General features: G+C 43.2%; 1 protein-coding gene across 4 annotated transcripts in view; it reads left to right on the top strand.

The window, feature by feature from the left end:
• Positions 1 to 2,606: 2,606 nt before the first annotated feature.
• The window catches only part of DTNA (dystrobrevin alpha), a 234,632-nt gene continuing 211,458 nt past the window's right edge, over positions 2,607 to 25,780 (top strand). Inside the window, exon 1 of one of the 4 annotated variants that reach the window (XM_071554578.1) lies at positions 2,607 to 2,643. The gene's annotated coding sequence lies outside the window, so the exon portion shown is untranslated. Of the gene's footprint in view, positions 2,644 to 3,522; positions 3,739 to 3,799; positions 3,832 to 25,780 lie in introns of those variants that run through there. The other 3 variants (XM_071554583.1, XM_071554577.1, XM_071554576.1) reach the window with 3 other exon arrangements.

Below are 25,780 nucleotides of genomic sequence, written 5' to 3'. Positions count from 1 at the left end.
AACAAAACATGACACACAGTATAGGTGCAAATTAGACTGGTTTTTTATGGATGAGACATCTCAAAAATTCAAGGTGAAAGATAATAGGGCAACTAAAAAAGAACCTGTTGTTAAATTTGCCCTAGAACTACATTTTAAGTTTAAATTATTCCCAGTCATTCTCATTTTCCAGCCTTGTAATTAGGAGCTTGACCTTATCCCTGGCTGGAATGAACCTCTACTTGGATTAATATTTGCACTTGGCTAGTGTTGATGACAAACCTAGGTGAAGCTAATAAACAGAGTAGTTTGTGAGATAATCCAAATGCATCTATATAAAGAGGATCAGTAAATGGAGTGTGCTGCTTACCAGGTACAAGAATTAATGGCGGGAGAAGAGGAACACAAGAGTTTCCAGGTGTTTGACTGCAGAACACAGCCTGTTCTGGTAAACACAAACCAACATTTCTGCAAGGAACAGATGTCTGAAATATATCTCACAGTTGCAGGAAACACTCAGATTGCCCCATAACAACCCTGCAGAATTTGTATCATCAGCATTTCTATGAGACAAGCCAAAAACAGAAGCTTCCACTTTTGGTTTGGCTTTCATTTAGTTTTCATCAGTTTGAAGCAAACCCAACAAACATATTTTTTCTCCAGCAAACTGGAGGTTTGAGGAAAGCTTCACTTAGAATATACTGATTTATGGTGTACTCTAAACAAAATAACCTTCCTGATATGGCAAAGTTCTGTCAAGCAGGCGCAGCTGTCTATCCCAAGACTGCTAACATCACCTAGAGCAGCATAAAGTTCCAAAGTCCTGTGCCTGTGGTGCTTTGACAGGAATCAAAGCATTTTTTCTATGGGAATTCTGCCTTCTATGTGAAGATAGTGTGTTGAAAAGCAGCTTGCTAACTCAAGTCTCTATCCCCCTTGAAAACATTTCCTCTCTTGCCATGCAAAGACCTAAGTCTGTGACCCATAGATTGGAGAGTCCATTGCCCACTCAGCCTTGGAAGGGCATGTTCTAGATTATGATTTATTGTGGTAAAACTGCCTTTAAGTATAAATAATTTAGTACTGTGTTAAAACTGATTAATTTAGCTCATAATTTCAAGAACTGAAGCAACACTCCCTGACAAAGCTTCAGAAGCTATGATTTACAGCAGCCTTCCCAGTTAGCAGACTACAGAGCTATGAACATCCTCAGTGCTGTTAGTATCTTAACTGGACTACCTACCGAGCATCAAGGCCTCCTGGTAAATTCTCTTGTGGGCTGGAAACAGAGATTTTAAGGACAGGTTCCCTTGTGGTCTGATCTGCTTTATGTGCCACTCTTCAGTGAGGTTACTGCCACTTACATGTCCCTGCTGAAACACAAATCTTCCCTTACCGCATCATTACAGTGAAAAAATCCCTTGCACAGGCTCACTCATTTCATCGTCTGAGGCACTGCCTTTACTTTGTGTGGTTTTTGCTATATCGTGGTAATAATAATCAAATTCCGTAATTGATACAGTCTGCAGACACACAGGGTTACTTGCTGGCTTTCTATCACCCATCACACCTGATTTCAACCTTCATGTCCTCCATGACCTCATACCTTACTTCAGTGTTGTGTCACCTCTTATGCACATCATCCTTCCTATATTCCTGGTGTGCCTTACCAAGTTAGAGGGTACAAACTCTCTGGTATCTACTGTGCTTGAATCACATTTTCATTCTTTTGTCAGTTCTCCTTCCCACTGCTTCAGCAGTGTGAGGAGGACAGTAGCTGCAAAGTGTCCTCAGTGTGAGAATCCACCATTTCCTGTGCTCAGCTCCTCAGGCTTTTAAAAGGAGGATTACTAGATTCTTAGTATTTGCATGCAGTAGAGTAGTGTAATGCCCTAGCTATCAAACCAGGCACACTTGAGCTTCCAGCATGATCAAACCTTCCTCCTTTTCATTTTTCTGCTGCTTTTTTTCCAGACAGAGCTGTGGTCTCTTCATGTTCCTTTCAAATTAGTCAAACTATCAGTCCCAACACAGGACTGAGGTAGTAGCATCCCCAAAGCCTTCAACCCTCTTGATACCATGTGATTAGGAAGACCTAGACCCTCAAGCATTATCTGAGCTCAAATTTAAGTAGCGTAGCTAAAGAGTGATATATATATGTTGTTAATTGGTTTTGTAAGTGGATAGGAAAAACATGTAAAAACTGAAAAGTAAAAAACCCCACCCAACTACCAAATTTTGTTGTTTTAAAAGCTGTGCATTACATTTCCAGTGCAGATAGCTGTATCTTATTTTCAGGAAATCGTGGATGAGGCTGGTACTCTGAAAGCTGCTGAGTTTTCTTCTCAGGTACCTGTGTGTTAAGCCTACATGGTTAATCCCTGTGGCTTATGTGACCAGTTAGAGGGGGAAAAAAGTGGGTCACAGAACCTGAGCACTGGAGACAATCCGATTCCTTCACCTAACCTCTATGTGCTGATTTTGAGAGCCGCAGGATGATCAGAAGCCTTTGTTGTTCATCACTCCCGACAGCCGAGGGCTACCCGATGTGCTCGGATGGCTCGTACACACCCACCCACAAGCCAACTTCTGCTCTCAGCAGTGAGCTGTGCGGGAGCCGAGCGTGTGCACCGGCATCGGCACCTGCAGGACCCAAAACCCGAGGTAGCGCTGCCACCGCGGCTCCGATAAAGTGCTCTTTTCCCAGCACGTCACTGCGCTGCCTGCGGCGGTGCCAAAATTGCGCTCCGCTCTGCGCCCTGCGGCTGGAGTGCCGGCCGGGATGGCAGGGACCGACACGAGGGGCTCCAGGGATGGCCGGCGGGGTTGGGACGGATAAGGAGGGCTCCGGGGACCCCCGCCCAGGGTTGGGACGGATAAGGAGGGTTCCGGGGACCCCCGCTCGGGATTGGGACGGAGAGGGGGGCTCCAGGGACTCCCGCCCGGGGTTGGGGTGCCTTCTCGCGGTTGTTGACCCTCGCCCCGCTGCTGCGGCACGATGTGATGACCACTGCAGCGAGCACAGCTCCCGGCCCGCCCGGCCCGGGATTGCCCAAGCACTATGCAAGGCTCTCACGGCGCTTCCCTCCCTCCACTCCCCTCCCCGCTCCCGGGGGAGCGGCGGCGTCGCGCCCACCTCCTCCCGAGGACAAGCCCCGCCCACCCTGGGAAAAAAGGATGACATCATCCCTTTCTCCCCGCTCCCCCTGCCGCTCCCGCTGCCCGCCCGCCGCTCCGCAGGGATGGGGGGGTCGCGCCCGTAACCCCATGGCGGGGCCGCGCCCTCGGGGGGCTCGGAGGGGGCTCCCGGCCCTCCGCCCGGCCGCGCCCGTGCCCCACGCCCCACTACGTCATCCCTCCCACAGCCCCCTCTCCCCGATGCTGGCGGGGGAGCGGCCCCCGAGGGGCGCGCCGGGGCCGGGCAGCGGCTTCGCGGCGGCTTCAGCGTGCGAAAGGCGCCGGCGCGGTGCGGTGGCGCCGGCGCGGTGCGGCGGACGCGGCTGCGCAGCGCGACGGGGCGGGCGGGCGGGCGGGCGGCGGGGCAGCTCCTGCGCTGACACCTGCAGCATGTGCCAGGAGCTGCAGCGGCAGCGGCCGCCTCTGCCTCTGCGCGGCGCGGCCGCCCCGCTCCGGCGCCGTGCGCGGCGGCGGCGGAGCAGGAGCGACTCCCGCTCCTCCCGGCGCGTCCCTCCTCCTGCGTGGCACCGTGTGCCGCCGGCGGGTGCACGGTGACCTTACGGAGCGTGCATTACCTCACAGGTAAATATCAGCTGATCCGCCCCGGCGGCGGCAGCGGCGGGAGCAGGCGGCGGCGGCGGCAGCGGCAGCGGCAGCACACGGAGCCTTCCCGAGGTAGCGATGCCGGCCGGGGCAGCGGGTGCGAGGTGCCGGCGGGGGCACGGCCGCCTGTTGCCGTGTACCTGAGCGGGGCGGGGGCGCCGGGGGTGCCTCTTCAGCGCTCCTGTCCGGGGATGGTGGGCGGCCTCGGAGTGGTGGGGGAGCGGGGCTGCCCCTCCGCCTCTCCGCGCCCCCGGAGCCGCCCCCAGCGGGATCGCACGGCACTCCCGCCTGTCCTCGGGTGCTCCCGGGTGTGAGTGTGCACAAGCATGCGGCACTGCCGGGCTGCCTCCCCGGCGCCCACCCCGCGCCGTGCAGCAGGTTTGGGGTCCCTGGGGACCACCCGGGGCCCCGGTGGGCTGTCCCCGCTCGGCTGCTGTCGCCCCTTCTAGCCGGCTGAGCTAAAAGTGACGAAGAGACTGCGCCCCGCAACGCAGCGCGACTGCCTTTTACCTGTGCTTGCTGCGGTTCGCTGGCAAACTTTGGTGTTGGGCGGTGAAAATCTCGGTCATTGCAGCCAAACTGGCTTCTACTGTACTCCCATGCTAAAGACCAGCTACCACCTAAAATGAAATACTTCTGGCCACCACTGAATCTGGTATTTACTCACTGGATCCAATTCCCAGCATAGGTGATTCTTTAGGTAGTACTTCAGACATTGGTGGAAACACAGTGCTGTCTGGTAATCCCTGGATAGCTACTGGTGATCCAGGAGGTATTACAAGCAGAAATTCACCAAGTAAGCGGCATCACAAATTTGGTGCTCTTAGGTGTTCAATATATTGTGTTGTGTTCAAAGTTTTGTAACTTACTGTTCAGTTCTGAAAGCTGTACCTCCGCTCCTCCCCTTGTTTTTTGGATGTGGAAGTAATATAATAATGGGGGTAAAGGCTTGGAATCTGTGGTTTAACACTATTATTAGCTATGGAGCTCTTTTTGTAGCTTTTACCTGGATACCAGGTTGTCTCTAATAACTGCAAATATGCACACTACTGGACTAATAAAATGATGGCAACCAGAGAGCACTGAGTGCTAGATTTTTAAGTCATCCTGGTTTCTGATTTTCAAAGGGTAAATGGGCATGAGATAAAAGCCAGTGCCATGTCTATTTTAAGTTCATATCTTTATATTGCACTTCAAAAGAGAATGATCCTACTGACACATTTTTGGGTTTCACCCTCCTGTTGCAGTTACCAGTCAAGGTTTTATATTTATTCAAAGTCTGTATGTAGATGTTTTTGTCATTTTATGTTTATTTTTTTTTCACAAGGCAAAATTAAAGTTCAAGGAACTGAATGCCTAAGAATAAATCTTCTCTCTTATAGAAAGTTACACATAAAATACTAGCTCCTGGTTTGATCTCTCAATGGGTTATAACTGTAGTTGGAATGAAGTGCTGTAGTCTTGCAGTGGTGGTAGTAAATACAAAGTTACTTATACAAAGTTACATTGGAAGCAAGTGGATAGTTTGTGCATGTAATGCTCAGTATATGTGGCTGCCCAATGGTGTGTCCTCATTTCCATGAGCAGTTTTCAGTGTGTTACTGATTGTGTACTGATTGATACTGCCCAGGATGGCTAAACTGTGCAGGCTAAACAGTTGATGGGGAAGCGCCTTAGGACCCAATCCTGGAAACCAACCTGTGGCTGTGAACTCTGCGTGCTAGGGTAGTTCCCTGATCCTGCAACTAAGAAACAGGAAAAAAGCACAGGGAACATTATGGCAAACTGCTGGGTAGCAATCCATTTAAGGTTGAGAGCGAGGTGAAGGATGAATTGGTTTGGTTCATTTGGCCTTTGAAGGTTTAGTCCTTTATTAATGATTTCCTTGATTTCTACAGTTGTATGCTGTCAGAGACTGTAAAATAGATTGTCTTCTCCTGCCTGTTTTGCCCAGGGTAAGGCCATTCAGAATTGCCTTTCAGGGTCCGCACTGATCTGTCTAACTTCCATGCCAGGCAAATAATCACATATAATTGCACTGAAATCAATGAATATATACTGACATGAAGCTGTGAGAAGTAAATTGACCTCATGGTATTTTAAATTTGTATAGCCAAAAGCCAAAAATAGCTGTCATAAACACAGCGTGTCCTTTTGGAAGAAACAATCAATGCCTATCTTACAGTTGTCCAGAAAGTTTCTTCTGTTTCAGCAGCTTTGGGTTAGGAAAGTGGAGGCAGCAATCTTGGAATGAGAACTGTTCCAGAGAAACTTTTTGTTCCCCTGACTAATCTCCTTCTCCTTAATTCTGTGCTGTTAATCTTAGCGGGCACATATTGAGACTACTGACATTTGGTAAGGGGCACCTTTCTTAAGTGTGTTGACAGGTATAACAGGGTTAATTCCATTGACTGTATTTTAAACTGCTGTTCTTTACATAAATTATATATATTCCTATCTCTAGGCCTAACAGCAAACTAAGTGGCATGGAATGTTACATTCCAATTAGTTTTGCAGTGCAAATGGGGATTATAGTTGATGGGTAAGTCTGACATGTATTGCATGACTTGTCATGTTTTTCCTGGAGAGAGGGAAGTCTTGGGTCTGAGTCACCATGGAAGAACATGGAGCCCCGTGGGCACAAAACTGGTGCAATGGAGTGATGAGTCAGATCTCTTATCTTTAAATTTCGTATTATGTGGTATTCATGCATTGTATTTGTTGTGCACCTAGGCAAGTAACTAACAGGCAAAAATCTCAAATCAGTCCTCTGACTCGCCTTTTCTTTGCAGAGTTGGTCCTGCTTCTATTGAAATGAAAGACTGCTGGTTAGGATCACATAGGAAATAACGGAGTATTAACTTGTGGAGCAAATCAGGTCTGCCAGGCTATATCTGTTTCTTACATTGTTTCATGTCCATTAGTAATATGGTCTAATACTTAAATTTTCACTTTTTGCATTTTAGATTGGAACCAGCCTTTTCAGACTTCTGAAACTGGATAAAGAATAGAGGAGTAAGAGCAATGCTACATCTTCATAGGTCCCAGTATTTGTTTAAGCTAAATGACTTTCATGAGCATTGCGTTAGAATGACAGTATTGTTTCTGCTTCCAGAGGAAGCTGATGTTACTGCTAAGCTAATGAAAATAATTGAAATTTCTTAGAAGTGGTAGCCTCAAAATACGTTAAACAGCAAGAGTGAAGACTGCTTACTCAGCTGTTTTCAGAAATGAAACAAAGCCTTACATCAGAGGTGTCTTCACTTAGACACTTACGGTGAACTTCCTTGAATAAAAATCATTAATAACAGCATCTTCTCAAGCTAATGGAGCATGAAGGCTCCTTGATTTATAGTCATTGGAAGCAGACGATCAAAATTCTGTCCACTTCCAGAAACAGCACAAGAATGACACTTTTGCTGAAAATGGAGACGGGGAAGCAGCAGGGAAATGCTCTGGAGCAATTGGAATAGCCTGGGAGACTGTGATGCAATGTTTCCCTCTCGTGTGTCATTACAAAAGCTACTAGAGGCACTGTGTTTGAAAAAAAATTACATGAGGTTTTTATTTGAAAATTGTAGCAGAACTTTATTGAGCCATATATTTTTAATCACTCGTATGTAACTAAATGTGTGTCAACATTTTGTGATCGCCACAGATGTTAGTACTGGTTTTGGGGTAGGGAGTGTGTGTGCTGATGGTCTTGTAAAAAATGCTTCTGTTTTCTCACATTGCCTTAAATTGGGAAACTTACAATGAAGATATTGAAAACCATGCAGGAAAGCTGTGCCAGTTTAGGTCTAAATCATACAACCTATAGTGTCTCTTGTGGAGAAGTCAGTTCAGGGATGGTTTAGCAGTGTCGGCAACTGAGATAAAATGTCACTTGTAAGAACTTGGAAATGTTAGTGGTCTTTGTGCTCTGGTATGGAAATCAACAAACCCTGAGACTAGATGCACTGGTGCTGTTGACTTTGGTAGAGCCAGGGGTTTGCCCTGCCGCTTAAAACATCCAGAACTAAAATGTATGGGGCTAAATCCTTCCCTCATTTATGATGTCAGTCTTAGTGTATTTTCTTTCTCCCACTGACAAGAGAAGGAGATCACAACTGTACTACTTATGTATGGCACATCTACAACTGCTGCTAGGGGAATATAATTGTTCTGTGCAGTTCTTCCACTATAAAATGCGTGACGTCATCTCTTCCTGGAACCGCTGTATGTATACTGATGATGTGAGAAGTAGCAACTGTCAGCTCACATGCCTGTGCATATGCCACAAGGACCCAGAGGGAAATCCTGAGCTGTACCTTTTATTGTACAGAGACTCATTTGTATAGGGATGCTCTGTCTGTATAACCAGAACAGCCTGTAAAGGGAAATACAGAGATTTCTGTAATTGTTCAAAAGAGATTACAACTTAACAGAATTTCATGCTATAATGTACAAAGTACAAAAATAAAGGCTCTTTTCAGTTATATCTTCTACCAAATTGATGTCAAGAAGCAATGCAAGCTATCTTTTAAGGTCTTTTTTAATCTTCTTAGCTGGAAGAGATGTCAGAAGAGCCATTCAAAATTGAAGCAGAAGATGCATGTGGAATTTCCTCATATAGTGGCCTGGATGTCTGCTTATTTAGCTCAAAATGAAGTTCAAACTTCAGAAGCACATTTGATTTTCTCTTCTCTTGGTTGCTGTTAAGTTGTGCCTTGGCTTAGATATTGAAAGACATAACAGTGATTAAAATGTCACGTGACAGCAATATCTGTAAACTGTTTTGTGATGTAAGAATCATATTGTAAGATTTTTCTGACATGCTTAAAATTAAGAGGGGAAAGGAAATCTTTCAGCATTATCTGCAGCTTTTCCAAAGTTTGTCCAGAACTTGCTCCTGATCACCAACTCCTTACACAGCAGGTAAGCAGGTAAGGAGCAGAGGCTTGTTCAACTGGTGAAACTCCTCCATAGTGAAGTTTGACCATGTTGGTTTAAATAAAAACGTGCTAGAATTTTGCCCTTGGGCCTTCCTGGAGAACAGAAGAGCTGCTGGTTTAGTGCCAGAGTTTCTTTATCTTATGAGTGAACAGACCAATCGAACAGTGAGACCACACTGAACTGATCATCTTGGCTTGTGCAGGAAGGCAGAACTGTGTTTCCATCATGTTTGACAGCAGAGAGAATGGGTGAGCTGTTTTCATCCATGAGAAAGAGCCACATCTAGTGGTCCTAAAGCAGCTTCCTAGTGGCCAAGTCCACAGGTGACTGGAGGAAAGGAAAAGTAGAAGATAAGGCATCGTTTTCTGGAATGTAATTATTGTCATTGGAAGATTAAACCCCTAAAGCAAACCATGACTCACCTCTGTCTTCACATAGTGGTAGTAGAAAAGTAAAAGTCAGCTTTAATCAGAAATGTGAGAGGCATCAGTGTGCACAAGATGGTAGGATGATCTTCTGGAAGGACTTGGACTGAATTGAAGATCTGACACGGAATCTTGGCTCCTGGTTCCTGTTAAACTATAGTTACTCACCAAGTCTGCACACACGTGGAAGGAGCTGCCTTTTGTAGGCCGTTTGTATATGCCCTGATGCCTCACAGAATTACCCTGTGTAGTGGCTGTTTACATCTATTGAGTTGTCTCACAATTGCCCTGTTGTCCTTGATTGATGCCAAAGTCAGAGTTAAATGATGGTTGGCCTGTGCTCAGCCACAGCAGCATTGTCCACTATAATCACCTACATAAACTAGGTCTGGATCACAGTCTGAACTACCAGTCAGCTCTCTTGTTTCTTTTCCTCTTTGAAATCCTCTTTGCTTTGGTGTGCGTGTCAATGAGCTTGCTCGTGTGATGTGCCACACAAATTCAAGCTGTGCTGGGAGGCTTTTGCCTCCCTGGAGAAAGAAGGGCTCTTGGCTGCCCACCAAAGCCCATCACGGCTTGACAGTTACGCTTTAGTGGAACGGACCGACCAACTTCTCGGTGGGCAGAGCGCCAGCCTAACAGATGGACCTGAATATGGGCAGCCAGCAAAGCACATACATACATGTCGATGTTGATAATTGTATGTATGGGCATAATAAATAGGGATCTTTGCAATTTGAAAAAAGTTGCCAAAGTGAAAGGCTGACTACCAAAGTGATGAGCCTGAAGAGAGACTTATTTTGAGGAGAGGGCATGTCAGAGTGCTGAGGGGAAGGATCTGTGCTTTCCTTGTTGCTCTCTGCCTGCAGTTTTGCAGATTATATAATAAACAAAGGAGGCTATTTAGTCTTTTGAATCCAGGCACTCCTGTTACTACAACAGGGAATGTGGAAAATTACTCTTTTCTGCAATGGGTCCCCTTACAAACCACTTGAAGCTTGCTACCAACACAGTTATCAGTACAGCTGGAGATCAGTGGAAATTTGTGCATGCCATGCTTTTTGTTTTGAATTGTGCTTTAAAGTATGAAATACTGCAATGAGCAAGAGTTGCATGGAAATCAGTTGTCAGTACAAAGTGTAACAAACTTCCTCTATAGGCCATGGCTTCCAAAATCTTTGTGTTTAGTTATCTAGAATCCCCAGCTAAACCCCTTCCATGGGTGGCAATCAGCTAACAGATGTGTGATGTGTGCAGGCCATATAATAATTGATAGTTAAACATTTGGTGTGTGTCTCTACAGAAAGGCCATAGGAGAGCTAGATGACTTGAACATGTCTGCAGACGGATTTGGTTGCAGAAGCCCGTTTCCCTAATTTTATCCATGTGATGCTGGAGAATCACCTGGCTTTGCTGTCTCAGGGCACATAAATATCTTGCTTAAAGATCCAAGTCTCTTTAGCAGGAGAGAGCACTTGGGGATTGCAGGACAAATAGCATCACTTACCCAGCTGGAAATTGCCATGGGTTTCTCTTAAATTTCTGGAAGATCTGTGGACACAGTTTTCTTTGAGCTGATAAGGCAAATCAAAGATCTGTGATTTTTGGCAAAATCTGCAATGAGCTCTGGATACGCTCAGTATAAAAGTAGAGATTCAGCTGTATTTTTCTGGGATTCTACAGTTATATTAGTTGGAATTATTTGGATAAGAAAAATCTTTTCTCAAATCCTGGAAATAAGTTACTTTTACCAGATCTAATGTAATCCCTTTATGCTTAACCTGAAGACCTGGCAGCTTTCTGTGTGACTCCCAAATCAAGTTGTGTGATTGCTGATTTCTAAGTGCACACAGTCCACAGGGAAATCCTGCAAGCCAGCAAGTTAAATGTACCAGCAGACTTAGGGAGTGTTTTGGAATAAAGAATGGGACCAGGCTTTTGGTAGGGACTGACTTACCTGATGAGGCGTCCAAAATGAGTATGATGAAAGCACTATTTTGAAGAGGGAGAATAATAAGGTAATTTATTAGGACCAAGATTTCAAAAGGTGGTTAAAACTCCTATAGGTTTCAGAGGCAAGTATTTACTCCTGTAATGAAAATGATAACACTGTTCTGGTGCTTTCAAATATCAAATGGAAGGATGTGTTTTGGTCTGAGTATAATGTCTGACATGTACACACTTTTATTAACTTTTTATTCTTCTTTTAGTCTTTCAGATGTGTTTACTATGTGACTTTGCTCATTTTTTCCCTTCTTAAATATTAACCAGAACAAGGAGTTTAATGATGGTGTGCACTACTTAATGGGAACTACAGAAATTTAAATCACCTGTGTGGGAAATCTGCAAGTTTTTACTCTTTAATTGCTGTCTCCTCAGGCCACATCTACCATTTCCCTTTATGCAGGGTAGGAGGAATATAGCCTTTAAGTCTCAAGGGGTTTTTATCAGTTTTCTTATCACCTGCCTTCAGCTGCTGTTAGAAAAACACAGGTGTAGTCCTCCAAAGGATTGGGAGAGGCCAAAGGGAAAGAAAAACAGGATGGAGGAGGAGGGTTGTTAAAAGGGGAAAGTTGGATGGAGAAAAATAGTATGTGAAAGAAGAAAAAATACAGTGCAAAAGGAAAGAGCAGAAAGAAAGAGAAAAGCTTGAAACTAGTAGAAAGAAAAAAGGGAGAGGAAAAGGGGAAAAAAAACCATCCAGATTGTCAGATGAGAAGGACTGTACTTTGTTAATTAAAATTAGTACATGCTCCTGCTAAGTTTCTTTTGTCTTAACATGACAGAGCACAACTCATTTTGCTAAGGCTTCTTTGGGAAAAGGGTCTCTTTTGACCTTACAGAACTACTTAACATAAGGAACTGTCTCGGGAAGATCTTTATGGGTTGAAGACCAATATTAGCAGTAGCAGGGTCAAGCTGTATCCGTTTACGTCAATGAACAGGAGACTGATTTGCTTTTTATTACTGAATCTGCTGAAATGGGAATATACTTGTCCTCAGTTAAGTGCTGACACTAAAGAGAGGAAAGTTAAGTCCCTGTGTGTTTCAAGTCCGTGGGTTGGCACAGTGGAAGTACATCAAGTGGTATTCTGTGTAACCTTCTGCAGAGAAAGGTGATACATACCGTCAAATACTGTAATACTAGAGGGACTACTTTTGTAGTCCCTGTTCCTCCAGACACATAGAGAAGATTTAAAATTGACAGTATTTGTGAACACTGCATTGGTCTACCCTAAAGGTACTTTGCTAGTTTTTCTTTCATAACTCCTGTCATCTAGTCATATTAAGACCAAAATTATTATGGACAACTTCATGAAACTTTTTTTTTGCATAGAAAAGGTAAACAATAGCTATTGTACAAGGTTAGTAAATTAAAATGCAGATACTTAGTACATTTCTCTGCACTAAGGTTTAGCCAGTCATCCTTTTTAAGCAGCAGAATAGTTAGAATACCTTCATGTTTTGATGAAGAGTATATTTAATTTGTCCCACTCTAGTGTTCTTCTGTATTTCCACAGGGAACACTACATGTCTGATACCCTAGGAGCCCAATATTACCGTTGGTATTTGCCTTTACCTATAAATGTTACCTATTTTACTTTTAAAAACAACCTGGCAGAAAGATAATTATTTCTGCACAATTTGTGGCTTCTCTTTTATCTTAACACATGAAAGTGCATTGTAGGGCTTATAAAACTCTCTTGATTTGTTGTAGGCAATCAGACTTTTGATGGTGTGCTTGACTATCAGAACAAATGACTTCTTTCCTGTAAGCTTTGTTCCAAATAATGAATGTAGTGTTAGTGGGCTTAGTGAAGCAGTGGGCTATATTACAGTGACTGCAAAGCATGGAAACCTACTGTGTCTTTCTGTCATAAAAAGGCCCTGCTTGTGCTGTAGATCCTATGAAGAATTTGTAGAGATACTTGAAAGGATAAAACACTGTATAAATTCCTAAAGTTCAAAGAAAAAATACCACTCAGGATAAAAAAGGGAGCTTAGCCCAGCAGCAGCTTAACCATATATGACAGATCTAGTGCTGAGTCCCACGCCATCAATGCAAATGCTTCTGGAGTTCACCAAGTAGCCAGATGGAAAGACTTTGAGGATACTGACCTGGGGAGGGGTGCAGAAAGAAAAGGCATGCGCTTCCCAATAAATGACTGTTATTCTCTGGGCAGGATACAAACAGGGAAGGTTTAATACACATGCAGCTAGGTCTGTGTTGCATTTCCTCAGAAAACTGCTTTTAAAGGCATTAGTATGTATTTGTCTGTATTTCTATTGCAAGTACTATGCCATAAATAAACTTGGAAACTATGGAAGTTGGGAACTGTGTTACTCTAACATAGAGGCAGATTACACCAGGCCTGAATGATGCTTTTGAGTGCTGAGATGTAAAAAAATCATTAGCTATGTCCTCCTTCCTGGGCCATATAATGACAAGAACATTGAATTGAAGTTGATCCCCTTCAGGCCATCAAAAATTCAGTAAAATGGCTGGTTTAGAGGTCACACCTCCATCTAGGTAGTTCTCTGTGACCTTCAGTTATCTCTGTACATGTGCTGGAACCAATTGTTCCCCTGTCTTGCCAGCTCCATACAGAAACATCCCATAGAACAATCAGCCAAGACATGCCTCATGCTGGCCTCCCTCCTTGCTTCTGCAGCATGGAGACGCTCTCGTGTTCTTTTGTCCTCTACAAGCCCAGGCATCTTCTTTCCCTTTGGCACTTGAATTTAAACTGTATTGTGTTGTCTCAGCCACTGGTGCACATTGACTGTGGATGGCAAGTGAATATGCAAATTATCTCAGTAAGTAATTGCACCAGTGTCACACCGAACGACACAAACCTTGGTGGCTTTGGCAGGTTGCTATTGCCATGGATGTGAAGGGATGGCTTGTATGAGTGTCAGAGGGAAGAAATGACACAACAGCATTATGCAGCTGATACTGGCACTCGCTGCTTCAAGCTTTTTACACAGTGCTCACAGTCTTCGTTTCAAATAGTGGGAACCTTTGGACGGTAGCAAGTGATGTTGTATCCAGAAGACCTTAATGTAAAATAAAATGGACACGGAGCACTAAGTGCAGTCCTAGGAAAGTAGGTGTGAGGTTATGGTCACTGCTATGAGATAAGCATGCTTGTTGAAGGCCATATTGTGGCTTTTTGGCCCATGGTAATGACCACAGGTATAGAAATGGTTCATGTTACTTTTGTTTATTTGCATAAAAAGGAAGAAAGATGGAGCTGCATCTCTATTCTGAAGCTGAAATATAAATTAAAGGCATTCTTTTTCTCCTGTGGTTTTGATTTTTTAGGAGACTACAGCAGTGTATTCTAAGCAGTCACAGGAGCTTTACTGACAGCTGTTTTGCTTGAAAGCCTGTATCTGTCAATGTCTGTAAAATGGTTTGCTGTAATCCTTTAGATTTCCTCATGTTTGAAAAAGCTGCAGTCGTCTTGGCCTACCAAAACACATTTAACAGTTGAAATTTTATCAGGGAATATTTCTAAAATCTACCATTTTGCATATACTCTGTTTGATGGGCTGATTGTTTATGTATTTTAATGTATCTCTCAGCTTAATCTGAACATTCACTTAAAGACATAGTTTAGGAAAATACAGGAGTTTGGAAGAAATAGCAACAGGAATAAAATAACATGAACAGAAACCTTAGTAGTCCCATATTTCTGCCATTTGCTGCTCTAAACCAAGGAAAAATATTTAAAAACCAAGTTGTCTGTCAGAGCAGACTTTATGCCTATGAGTCAGTCTCATCTTACTACTCAGATGTCGAGAAGTTTTGTCCTTGAAACCTAGATTTCCCTTACATACACCGACATGTGTTTTGCAAGACCTTGAAGTTACACAGTGGAAGGAAAGCTGAAAACTGCAAATGGTTACATTTACCGGACCTGACCAGAAGCTTTCATTTCCTGCACTGGGCTACTGCAGCTTGAAACTGTAGTGCTGCGATGTGCAGGCGGTGCCGGGGGCGAGGAGGGGGGTGGGGTGGGTGGTCTGTCTCTCTGGCCAGGTGGGGAAGTGCACGTGTACCACTGAAGCTACCATATGGATGTTATCGTTCCTTTGACATCAGCAGGTGGGCTGTCGCTTTCCCCCCAATTTTTTTTGCCCCAAATGCTTCACATTTTCTCTAGCAGAGATATTTGAATGGGCAGGTATCACCTGGTGCAGTGGGTCCTGTGGCTGCCTCTCTCAGAATGCAGAGGAGGAGAGTAGAGATGTGGGACCTGACTGACACTCCACAGTTAACCATTCTGAAACTGACCAGGGCACTTGAATTAGCTGCTGCTTTTCTCCAGGGAAGTCTCTATGGCTTCTGACCTGCAGAGAGGAAAAAGCAACGTTTGTCCCATTGGTGTGACAGACATCCCAATTTGTAGATGCCGACATGCTTATCTTTGCTAAGCTACAAAGAAACTTGTTTCATCAGATCCAGTTATCCAACATTATCAGCATCTAGTTGGATTACTCTCATGGGGCTTTGGGAGGGAGAAGGGTGTTTGGTTTTCCATGGTGATATTTTTCTTGCTTGCTTTTCTTTGTATCAACTTCTTTCTACTGAAATGACAGCAAAGATGTCATAGTTAGCTCTTCATGCATCCATTTGCATTTAGGGATTGCAAAATACTGGGCCAATCTACATTTTTCTAGTGGTCTTCAAGCACAGTAACTAAGAACAAGATACTGTTTTGTTTGCAAAGCCCCAAACCAAAAGGCAAAGTCTTTCTTTTATCACTTCCTTGTCTTTTGAGAGCCTCACAGCAGTGAAACTTCCTGGGCCTCTTGCTGCCTGGTTGGCTAAGTGCAGTGACTCTCTTGTTAACAAGGGGCTAAAAATTTATTAAGAATATATTTTTTCTTTAAGCTTTACCTCAACTTTACAGTTGTATTTGGAAAGGACACATCAGCAATTGGAACATAATTTATGAAAAGTTACTAAATATTGTTAACGTGTTTAAATTGAAGCTCCAGCATACAGTCATACACAGTCCTTGAGCTATCAAAACATTTGTTAGTGTTCGTTAAGTAAGCAGTGCGGCTGGAAGCTCAGACCTTGAGAAAGCATTTACAATTTTTTTTCACAGCTTATTTTTCACCATTTATTTCTCTCATTTCCTTTTATTTTTGTTTTTAAAAAAGAAGATTCTCCCCTAACTTGGAATAGCTGAGTATTTGATGTGACTTTGTTTTGGAAAGTGGCAACACCCACTTGCATACTATTCGTGAATCATCATTAGATATTAAGGTGTTTAGCTGCATTTTGAAATAAAAGGTTTTGCTCCATGTTGTCTGGATCTGTATTAAGTGGATTCTTAACTGTTGTGTTTTTCTGCTTGGCAAGTGTTCTCAGCAGAAACTCCCTCAGCAGTTGCTTCTGAAACTTCAGCATTTGTAACTGTACTGTTACTATTGTTGGTTTAATATTCTATTTTTAAGTCTCACTTTTAAAAAGAAAATACAGCTGAAACAGTTATCAAGAAATGTAGCAAAAAAACCCCTACCCTAGCTCCACAGGCTTCTCAACAAAATACAAAGCAGGACAGCTACTCTGTGCCTTATACAAAAGGAATGTGTAACACAGAATCTGGGCAGTAGATGCTTAGCTCCAGAAATTCATACAGCTCCACTGAAGTCACTTTTGAGGGAACCTGTTTTGACTGTTCCCTTTGTGTTCCCTGTGAAGCTATTAATGGTGAAGTACCCAGTGCGTGCACTGAGGCAGGATCAAACTACACTTGCATCAGAGAAGGGAAATAAATGCCTGAGCATATACAAAGATGCATGTCTGCAAAGATGGGGTGACTGGATTTCTTAGCATATTGAAGAGAGGTGGGGAGGGAGGAGACAATTACAATGCAGGAAAAAAGTGTAAGGGCAGGCTTTCTTTGACTTATTTGTAGAATGTAACACAAAAACACAACAGTGAAGAGAAGGTCAGAGTCCTGAGAACATGGATTTTAATGACCAGAGTCCCTTTCAAATGACATGGAGCCCAAGCCTGCATTAATCCCAAAGAGACTTGTTTCAGTAAGGGGGAATATTTTGAACACCAGGAATTGTTCTGTTCTCGGTGACCTGACACCATGAACACATTTTCCATTTGTAACTGGAGTATATTAAGTCAGCCCACTTCTCACTGTGGGGCTTCAAGTCCCGAACAGGTGGGAGTTCATCCATTGTTTTATTTATCAGCCACCTGAGTTTGTCTCCTTTAGTATTAAACTTTTGCATTCCCAGATAACACTGGCCACTGCTAAAAGTAATTTTTTTGGTCAGTTTTATAATATATTTAATAGCATTATCAGATAACAGTGCTTTTTTTTCTGTCAATACACCTCCTTTTTAACCTTCTCCATGTAAGTAAAAAAAATGATATTGTGAAAACTTCAGGAACTGATATTAGAGCTCAATTTCAGTGGGAATCTCTGTGTGCAGTCCCAGGTGGTTTAGCAAGACCGCGATGCCTGTTTAGCCCTGGTTGCGGAGGGAAGGCTTTTCAAGGCTGAATTATAACAAATTACAACCTTCCATGTTTTGTGCACTTATTTCTTCTTTTATTTTCCTATCTGAGCACTTCAGATGGTGAAAAGTAACTGGCAAACACTTTTTGCTTGTTTGTTTTTTTAAGTAGTCTTGAATTGACAAGACATGAAATCCTCAGACCAAAGGACGGTATTTTTCAGAAGGTTACAAATGTCTGAAAGTAGAAACGCTAAATATATTTACCTCAGCCATGATTTTACTGCCATAATAAGATTTTTTTGCTTTGCTTCATACACCAGGACTTTAAGATTATGTTAGCTTATGCTGAGCTAAATCCAGATACAGAATTTGGTTGTAAAATGTACAAGGAGAGGTTTGTGTTTGTAAAAGGTCTCTACAATCCCCTTTCCATGATAGGATATTAGCGGGGTTGAAAGGAATCCATTGCGCAATGCTTCCAATCTTAAGTGAATTAATGGTGACCTTGGTTTTCACACCCCTGCAAGCCTCCTGAGGAGCCAGGGGAGTAACTTCCAGATGGCACTGTCCTTTCCCTGTGGGTATTCTGCTGTTGCTGAAGCTTGAGTTGACCAGAAGATGGACAACTCAATGAGTGATGCTCACCTTTGTGCACTTTGCACTCCTTCATACAATGAGCTCAGTGCAGGGACTGTAGGAGAGGTACCTTCTGAGCCTGTACAGCCCATACCAGAGGTCACCCACCCATACAGTATGTACACCTGAGTCAATCCTTATGCTCCCCCTCAGTAGGAGCATCCACAATGGCTGGAGCTTAACTACTATCATTTGATGATTCATTTGCAGTCTTTATTTTCTAAAAATTGCATAGCCTGTTCTCAAAAGCAAGGGAAAGAAAAAAGCAGCTGTTATGAAAAGATAGGGAGAAAAACTCACACATACAAAACCACAGATCTTTAAAGAACCAAACTCACATTGTTAGGGTGGGGGGAAAAAGCCCCACAATTTGCCCTGTCTTATCTTTGAAAAAGATCCGAAATAGACTTAGATTTTTAAGGCACTATTCATATTTTAGACAATTAAACAGCAATACTGGTGAGTCTTAACAACATACGGATTTTAATTCAGTCCTGACTTGCATGTCTTACTTTTGTGGTGTTTCATAAAGAGTAAACCAGGGAGTTTACCCCTGTTGTATTAAGAGGTGCTTTTATATTCAGTGTCAGTGAATTTTAGGCATGTGATATTGACCCTGAAATAAACATACTGCTTTTTAAGTGTAAGAAGCATCAGAATGGACCAGTCCAAATTTTATTCAGTCGTATCATTGAATACAATAATAGACTTCATTGTGCTTCTCTTTATTCTAGCACAGCTTATATAGAATTTGATTAAAAGCAGAAAATTGACATGACGGAAAAAAAGTTAATCTTCAGTTCTGTGTAATGTTTTGCAAAAGGCATCTGCTTTCTGTGGAAACAGCTGATCAACCAAAAAATGTAGCCGAAATCGAAACTTCCCATTCAGAAATTCCATCACATTTCATTTAAAAATTCATGGTTGAAAGAAAGTATTTTAACATCTCCAAATTCATTGTTTTCTTTCACCTCAATCTGAACTTAATTTTTTTCTTCCTGAGCTACTGCAGCCCTTCATCCTTTCACGTGTTTCCTACTGTGTCAGGTTTTCCAGCCTGAAGATACATCTTTCTTGTGTGTCACCACTGTGCAACTTCTCTGCCAAGTGGGCAAGTCGTATTTTGCTTTTCAAAAGCAGCCCCATAGTCCAGTCTACAAGGCATCAAAATTAGAAATCCAGTGAGGTCCTCCAGCAGCTCAGAGAGACATATCTTATCCCAAAACAAAAACATTCAGTCTGCTTTGAAAGCAATATGTTTTTTCTGCATGAATTAAACTTGGCTTTTAATGAAGTACTTCATTTGATTTTGGTGATGGAAGATTTCAGTTTTCAGTTCAAGTTAAAGCACCACAGTGCTAAAACTCCTGCTGTTCAGTTTTGTTCTGCTGACCAGCTCTCTTCCGAATAGTCTTAGTCTTTATTTGCATGGGTTGTAACTGGGAAATACCCTTATTGTAAAGGCTTCTCTTCTTCCAAGATGCATTCTCTGTTCTTATAAGTAGGGAACTGTGGAACCCAGTACTCTTTATCAAAGTGGAAGAAACATGTCAAGGTCAGATGATAAATTTTCTTGCAGAGTGATACACACATTTATGTTGAAGGTCCTGACCAGCTTGGAACCCAGTGAAACAAAAAATCCTGTCTGTGTGTGTATTTAAGGAATAACCCACAGATGAGTCATGAATGCAGCATTACTAATGACCCTACCCACACCACAGCTGCTGAACTTTCCTGCAAGGCAGAATGAGCTACAGACCTCCCCTAGATGCCAAGAACATCTCATCACTCCCTGGATGTGACGGTCTCTGAGAGTCTTTCAAACCTAGCCCCCACCTTCTAGCTGAGGAGCCAATGCAGAGCCCAGCAAAAACATCTGTTCCCTGCCCCATTCGTAATGTGACCCACCCACATCCTTGCCCTGGCCTCACATCTTGGTCAGTGAAATCTCCCAACCCCCGGTAATTCTTGTAGCACTGAATGTACCTTTAAGTCATGAAGCTGCAGCAGAGAATCACACTGAATAAGTGAATGCATGGAAATACATGTAAACAAGAGTGAATGTGGTAATTTCTGGAATCCTAATATTCTGGCTATATATTTTCTTTGATGGACTAGATTTCCTTTTACATACCTTTTTAATGACCTTTGTAAAGTCAGTTCATGAAAGAAAGGTAGAAATAGTGCAGTGTTGTTTTAGAATAGGCTAAAATCCTTTTGTGGCTCTTCTTATTAAGCAAGCAATATTTTTTCCAGGGCAACACAAAATGTGAGTTGAAAGTAGTGTGAGAGCAATTAAGGTCCAAGAAGGCGTGCATATAAAGCTAGGATTAAAGAAGGCTGAAAAGGAAAATTTCAACTGAAGAAGAAAAGACTGATAAATATATTGAAAGCTTTTGATGGCTGCAAAGTATATAGAAGGACAACTCATTTAATATCAGGTTTTGCTTTTAACTGTCAGTTTTCTACCAGTCAAGGTTTTGTTTTCATTCTAAACAACATTTTGGGGAATGGTGTTTCTTCTGGCCCTGACTGATCTGCAAAATAGATTTGAAAGGTTTGCCAAATGAATGTGAGTTTTTTTAGTGTTTCCATTTTTTTAATTGAGATCTTTCATTCTTATTTCTCCTTTGTACTTTGCCTTTCTCATTTGCTACTTCTTTTGGGACATTGCAAGCCCTCGTATTAAAGCCAAGCCATTCTTATAAGCATCCTGCCACTTCCCATTTGAAAACCTACACATGGGTGCTGCTGTCTTTTGAAGTCGGTTGCTGTCTTGCAGTAGTACCAGGGTAAGAGCTTGCTGTTGAATTGCTCGTACTCTCCCACTCCTCTGAGCTTACTAGGGAATGAGAAGCTGGAGAGCTGCGAAAAGAGACGTGGGGGTCCTGGTTGATGGCAAGTTGAACATGAGTCAGCAGTGCCCTGGCAGCCAGGAGAGCAACGGTGTCTGGGGGGGCATTAGGCACAGCATTGCCAGCTGGATGAGAGAGGTGATTAACACAATCTGCTCTGCACTGGTGAGGTTTCATCTTGAATATTGTGAGCAGTTTGAGGCACTGTAGTATAAAAAAGACACTAAGCTATTAGAGAGTATCCAGAGGAGGGCCACAAGTACAGTGAAGGGTCTAGAAGGGAAGCCTTATGAGGAGAGGCTGAGGTCACTTGGTTTTCTCAGCCTGGAGGAGTCTGAGGGTAGACCTCCTTGTGGTCTTCAACATCCTCCTGGGGGAAAGTGGAGGAGCAGGTACAGATCTCTTCACTCTTGTGACCAGTGACAGGACTGAAGGAAATGGCACAAAGCTGAGTCAGGAAAGGTTTAGGCTGAATATCAGGAAAAGGTTTTTCACCCAGTCAGTGTTCGTGCACTGGAACAGGCTCTCCAGGGAAGTGGTCACAGCACCAAGCCTGTCCAAGTTCAACAAGTGTTTGGACAATGCTCCCAGGTACATGATGTGATTCTTGGGTTGTCCTACATAGAGCTAGGGGTTGGACTCAATGGTCCTCATGGGTCCCTTCCAACTCTGCATATTCTGTGATTCTTATCCCTGAATGGGAAGTATGAGAACTTTCCCAGGAGTTGCCTTTCCATGGTTCTTTACATACTTGACCTAATAGATGCTTCTCAGAGTTGCTCAGTCTGCTACTGGATACTTGTAAAAGTGGGGTTTTTTTGGACAAAACTCAATTGTTTTGTTTATAGGCCTTAGTGAGCCTTTCATAGTTAGTCATTCCTACCATCTTATGGTTTCTGTGACCCCAGGTACTGTTGCTGGCCTTATGTTGAGAGAAGAATGGTGATACTGGTTCCAACTGCACTGCCAAGCAGACACACTGCTTTTGTGCCTGGCGCTGTTCCCCTTCTCAGTGTCAGCTGCAAGGAACGAGGCCACTTTGTGCTCTTTCAAGGACATTCACTAGCTCTTGGTCCTAGACTGTCACCTCAGAGTAATGTTGAGAATGAGAGAGCAACCACACACCTCACTTGGTGTTCTGGGGCCAGAGGTGTGTGAGTTGCTGAGGAAGACTTTTCTGAATGGCCAGATCCAAAAGCCTTTAAGCTTAAAATCAAGGATTCATGGCAGTGCTGGTTACAATTCCCAGCCTGATGAAATGTGGTTTGGGAGTGATTGTGAAGTTTTCTAGGGTCTAGAAAAAGCAGCTCAGCTGAAATGATCCTTCATTGCCTTGCTGCCATGTAAATAAATTGTTTCTGTGAAAGTTTTAGTGGTGAATTGGGGGGTACGAATTCAGAAACTTTGGGCTTCAGTCCCTTGCTGGCTTCTCCACAGGGGCGATGGAGTTCGCAGGCCCTGTTGCAACACTACCAACCCTCAGAATACTGGATTTTTTTAACATACAGCTTCTAGATGATAAAAGTTTCCCAACTAAAACAATGTTACCCTTTATAGTAGTACAGAAAACTATGGAAATGAAGTATATTAAAAACTCATAAAAATTGAAGAACACAATTTTTGAGACAGTGCGATGATTTCAGGGTGATTTATGGTGATAGTCTCCATTTTCTTTTGAAAATAAAATCAGTATCAAGAACTTTTTTTTAATCTGGAATTAGATCAGGCACCAAACAAGCTCATCTGAAACATTTCAGTACTGCTACACCACAGACCTTTTTGATGTCTAGGGCTTAATAAAATGATTTTTAACAGTTGGGAGTTGCAGTTTGGATTACAGTTGTATATGCAATAATAACCCTTAGTCTTAATCTTAGAATTAATTGATTCTAAAAATCAAGTCAAATGCACAAGTCTACTTTATGAGCAAAGATACTGAATTTTCAGTTGGGGTGCAGAAGATATGAGCCAATTTACATCAGCACATGCTTATTGGTGTTTTTCATACTTTTGTTGAAAATTATTGTGTGATTTTATTCCTTCCACTTCCAGCTTGTGTATCTAAAAATAGGAATCACGTTGGATTTCAAGCATCACTGGTTGTTCACTGAGCATCCAAAATAAAAAAGTAATAATCGTATTTTAGAAGCCAAGTGAAAAATCACTGCTAACTCTTCCTTGCCAGTTGTGTTGTGAATAGGATGGTTTGCATTGCGGAGAATTATGATATAAATGTGTTTGAAAAATTTATTCATGAAAGAAAAGCTGAAAACAGGTACCGTCAACTGATGTGCTGGATTTCATTCTGCCTTATCTTCTGCTCCCACAGCAGGAGGAATTATTTCTAATTGATCACATTCTTCAATATTTGACAAAATACAAATCTGCTGTGACTTCTAAACTTTGCTGAAGATGGATTAGGAGTCAAGGAACAAGGAGGGCTGCCATGCATGATCAGAGTAGTGTGGAAAAACTTGACCCATATTATTACCAATCTATCAATATTCATAAACATCAATTCAAAAGTCAACAGATACATTGACAGGGTATCCTAGCAGAGGTTCTCAATTTTAAAAAATAGTTTTTGAATTCGTTTTGGAAATACTTTTAAAATTGATAGTTATTATTGTCCTTTCATCTATAATTATAATTATAGCTGTAGACATATATACTCAAGAATAGATAGGAGTAGGACAAACAATCTAAGGCAGCAATAACTTTATGCAAAGATCCGTACTATCCGACCCAGTGGAGTTTCTTGCTGTATGAGGTTCAGTGCATGTGTATATCCTTGCTGGCTCACAGCCTGGGATAAACTCCTTGATCATCCCTTGAGAAGATAAAGTGCAGCTGACAAATGTTTTTTTTCTGAGACCTTTCAGGTGAAAATCTAACACCACATTGTTTCTGCTGTGCTTCATTAGAGGTGCTTGGAAATGGGTTACTACAGTTTTTTAAATGTGATTCTGCATTTTAATAAGTTATAACAGAAAAATTACAGTGATAGATGTGTACCTTAAGATCGCTCTGTCAGATGTGAAGGAAACTGCAGTTCATCAATGACCTGTTAATGGCAGAAAAGCCAATGACTTTTCACAACCCGAAGGCTCTGATCCTACAACCATTTGAGACTTGTTTGTCCTTTTAAATGTGGAGCAACTGCACTGATCATCATGGGATTACTCATGTCCATAAAACAGCGTGAGTTTGACTGATCCTGGAATCAGTACCTTGAAAACTATTTATATAGATAAAAGCTATGATTAGAATAGAATAGAATCATAGAATCATAGAATTGATTGGGTTGGAAAAAACCTCCGAGATCATCAAGTCCAACCCTTGGTCCAACTCTAGTCCATTTACTAGATCATGGCACTCAGCGCCACATCCAATCTGCATTTAAAGATCTCTAGGGATGGTGAATCCACCACCTCTCTGGGCAGCCCATTCCAATGCCTGATTACTCTCTCTGTAAAGAATTTTTTTCTGATATCCAACTTAAATTTCCCCTGGCAGAGCTTAAGCCCGTGCCCCCTTGTCCTGTTGCTGAGTGCCTGGGAGAAGAGACCAGCCCCCACCTGGCTAGAACTTCCCTTCAGGTAGTTCTAGACAGTGATGAGGTCACCTCTGAGCCTCCGCTTCTCCAGGCTAAACAGTCCCAGCTCCCTCAGCCTCTCCCCATAGGGCTTGTGCTCCAGTCCCTTCACCAGCCTTGTTGCTCTTCTTTGGACTCGCTCCAGCACCTCAATATCCTTTCTGAACTGAGGGGCCCAGAACTGAACACAGTACTCAAGGTGTGGCCTCACCAAGGCAGAGTACAGGGGAAGGATCACTTCCCTGGTCCTGCTGGTCACGCTATTTTTGATACAGGAAGGGATCCCATTGGCCTTCTTGGCCACCTGGGCACACTGTTGGCTCATGTTGAGCTTCCTGTCAATTAGTACTCCAAGGTCCCTTTCTGCCTGGCTGCTCTCCAGCCACTCTGTGCCCAGCCTGTAGCACTGCAGGGGGTTGTTGTGGCCAAAGTGCAGGACCCGGCACTTGGCCCTATTGAACTTCATCCCATTGGAATCAGCCCATCTCTCAAGTCTATCCAGATCCCTCTGCAGAGCCCTCCTGCCTTCCAGCAGGTTGACACTCCCTCCCAACTTGGTGTTATCAGCAAATTTGCTGATGATGGACTCAATCCCCTCATCTAAATCATCAATAAAGATGTTAAACAGGACTGGACCCAACACAGACCCCTGGAGAACACCACTAGTGACCGGCCGCGAGCTGGATGCAGCTCCGTTCACCAGCACTCTCTGGGCCCAACCCTCCAGCCAGTTCCTAATCCAGGAGAGGGTACACTTGTCCAGGCCATGGGCTACCAGCTTTTCCAGGAGTATATTATGGGAGACAGTATCAAAGGCCTTGCTGAAGTCCAGATAGACCACATCCACAGCCTTCCCCTCATCCACCAGGTGGGTCACCTGATCGTAGAAAGAGATCAGGTTGGTCAGACAGGACCTGCCCCTCCTAAACCCATGCTGGCTGGCTCTAATCCCTTGTCCACCCTGAAGGTGCTGTGTGATTGCACTCAGGATGAACTGCTCCATAACCCTGCCAGGCACGGAGGTCAGGCTGACAGGCCTGTAGTTGCCAGGGCCCTGCTTGTAGCCCTTTTTGTGG

This window comes from Pithys albifrons, chromosome 4, assembly GCF_047495875.1.
Source record: "Pithys albifrons albifrons isolate INPA30051 chromosome 4, PitAlb_v1, whole genome shotgun sequence".
NCBI classification, from domain to species: domain Eukaryota; kingdom Metazoa; phylum Chordata; class Aves; order Passeriformes; family Thamnophilidae; genus Pithys; species Pithys albifrons.
Note: the sequence above shows the minus strand (reverse complement) of the source record. Positions and strands in the feature narration are given on the sequence as shown.